Source organism: Oratosquilla oratoria, chromosome 15 (genome assembly GCF_046742065.1).
Source record: "Oratosquilla oratoria isolate Oo_2021 chromosome 15, ASM4674206v1, whole genome shotgun sequence".
NCBI classification, from domain to species: Eukaryota; Metazoa; Arthropoda; class Malacostraca; order Stomatopoda; family Squillidae; genus Oratosquilla; species Oratosquilla oratoria.
The window spans coordinates 68,911,268-68,914,546 of NC_134791.1; positions in this window are offsets into that span (position 1 = coordinate 68,911,268).

Sequence of the window (3,279 nt, forward strand, 5' to 3'; positions counted from 1 at the left end):
CACATTGCAGATAACTGGCCAGAATGCATTACTTCATCCCAAACTATACAACACATTATGGAAGACTGCATTGTACATGATCATGTATGCTAACAACTCAATATACACTCTTTAAGGGATTTAAGGGAAAACCCAGTTCCAGCCATGCCATCCTCAGGGACACCATACTACTCAGCTAGACAGTCTAGTGAATGACAACAACAATAATTACCCTTATTATTCTCTCATCTTAGCTTCTTGTAGATGAAGGGTCAACCCTGTCTGCTGCCCACTGCCTAAGTGAGGAGCAATGCAGCAAGACACAGTATGTCCATAGCAGGTTCACTTCATTTACATGGCAATCCCCACTACCTGTCCTCTTGTACAGAAACCAGAGAAAACTGGGAGAAATTCCTTCAGGCTGCATCAAATGTCATCCATGCATAACCATCATCCACTCCCGCCAATCCTCTGCCTTCTCCCTTCCTTGCTTAACAGACAATCCCCTCTTCCTCAGATCTCTTTTATGCAATCCATCCATCTTATCATTAGTCATCCCCTCCCAGCTAATTATAATTACCATCCACCTTCCGGGTATAACAGTTGCTGATCTTCATGGAATCTCCATTACTTCAATTGCCACTGAAGAAGCACCAAGAGGTGCGAAAACGCGTTTTGGCTTTCCACTATGCCTATTTCTATATCATGGCATATGGCGAATTACTCGGACTCCTGCCTATGGAAGGCAAAGTCGCCTTATGAAAGAGAGAAGATTGACAAAAAGCTTTGTCACAACAAGCTTGCCATTTCATTCAATGAAATATATATATACATATACATATATATTACATATACATATATATTACATATACATATATATTACATATACATATATATTACATATGTATACATATACATATATGCATGCATATACATATATACATATACATACATACAGTATATATATATATATATATATATATCTATATATCTATATATATATATATACATATATATAGATAATATATATATACATATATATATAATATATATATATATATATATATTATACATATATATATATAATATATATATATATATATATACATATATATATATAATATATTATATATATATATATATATATATATATATATATATATATATATATACACATACACATACACTGAATGGTCCCCAGTGCAGATATTAATCTTGATGGCACAGTGGTTAGAGTCACTGTACGTCTGAGCTGAGTTCGAGTCCTTGGCTTCACTATGTATCAGTTTCCACATATGTCTCCGTTGAGCACATTGTCAATCTCGATCGTGATGACATGGAATGAAAGTGAAAAAGTTAATGTGGTTGAAAAAAGATATGTATATATGTATGTATATATGTATATATATGCATATGTTTGAATATCTGGGGAGCAGATTCTCTTGTATGCATGCATTGTTAAAATCGACAGCGTTAGTGAGGTTGTTGATCTTCTTGTGAGTATTCTCCAGTTTTCTAACCAATATTCTGCCATTTAGAGGGTGGGCATATACCAAGTTGCCAAAATGATTCATTTATTTCAACGTTTCGTCTTACAAAGAGACATCTTCAGGAAATTCTGTAACATAGATAATAATGACGTACAGAAATATAGAAAACAACATGTAAATCTAACCAATTATACAAATATAGAAGCAAATATCAATAAATGCGCAAATTCACACAAAATAAACACTATACATGGGCTGATGGGGACCGTTACTTACAATAGTTAAAAGGTCCGATGAAATGACGAAGAAAACCCTTCGCTCGGTGACATATATACGCACCTAGCCGGCTTGGGTGGTGGTGGAGGGCAGGAGGGGGGGCGGGGGTGGTATCTCATAAATACGAGAAGAAGAGGGTTGGGGGAGGGGTTGGGGGGTTAGGGGGTTGCGGGGTCAGTTGGGGGGAGGATGGAAGGAGTGGGTAGGAGGAGGTGGAGGGGGGGGTTTCGGAGAGAGGTCATGCTAGGTAGTAGCTTGGTGCTGCTATACAAAGCGATGACAGAAGTCATGTTGCATTGGATATTAATGATAGGACTACATTCTCTGATAAACATAGCTTCTAGAAGCTTAAGTTTGTGTACATCCCTATTACTTGCTATAATCCTAGTGTTTGAAACTAGGTATTCACGGGTGGCTGTTAGGTTATGGTATTTCTTTAAGTGATGTTTTATAGCCCCATTTTTTAAATGCATAGTAATTCTCCTACTGAGGCTACATCTAGTAAAACCAATATATGCTGTATGACGGGCTACACAGTTCCCGGTGCTACAGGTGAATTCATAAACACAATTAGTTTTAGACATAGTCTCAGTATTACCACCCCCGCCCCCTCTCCCACCCTCCACCACCACCCAAGCCGGCTAGGTGTGTATATATGTCACCGAGCGAAGGGTTTTCTTCGTCATTTCATCGGACCTTTTAACTATTGTAAGTAACGGTCCCCATCAGCCCATGTATAGTGTTTATTTTGTGTGAATTTGCGCATTTATTGATATTTGCTTCTATATTTGTATAATTGGTTAGATTTACATGTTGTTTTCTATATTTCTGTACGTCATTATTATCTATGTTACAGAATTTCCTGAAGATGTCTCTTTGTTAGACGAAACGTTGAAATAAATGAATCATTTTGGCAACTTGGTATATGCCCACCCTCTAAATGGCAGAATATTGGTTAGAAAACTGGAGAATACTCACAAGAAGATCAACAACCTCACTAACGCTGTCGATTTTAACAATGCATGCATATGCATATGTATGTATATATGTATATATATGCATATCTATGTATATATGTATATGTAATATATATATATATATGTACTGAGATAACGAAGTGCATGGTTGCGCATTCATGCGCATTTTAGCCGGAAAATACGGTATCATATATATATATATAGGCAGGAGATTCTCTCTCAAGCATATTTCATTGAATGAAATGGCAAGCTTGTTGTGACAAACCTTTTTGTCAATCTTATCTCTTTCATAAGGCAACTTTGCCTTCCATAGGCAGGAGTCAGAGTAATTCACCGTATCCCATGATATAGAAATAGGCATAGTCGAAAGCCAAAACACATTTTTGCACCTCTTGTTGCTTCTTCAGTGGCAATTGAAGTAATGGAGATTCCATGAAGGTCAGCAAATGTTATACCTAGAAGGTGGATGGTGATTGGCTGGATTGCTGTGTGTTAGGTATGGTCTGTTCTCCCATTGGCTGAGAGGTGCGTGACATCATCAGTTTGCGCCCCAGCAC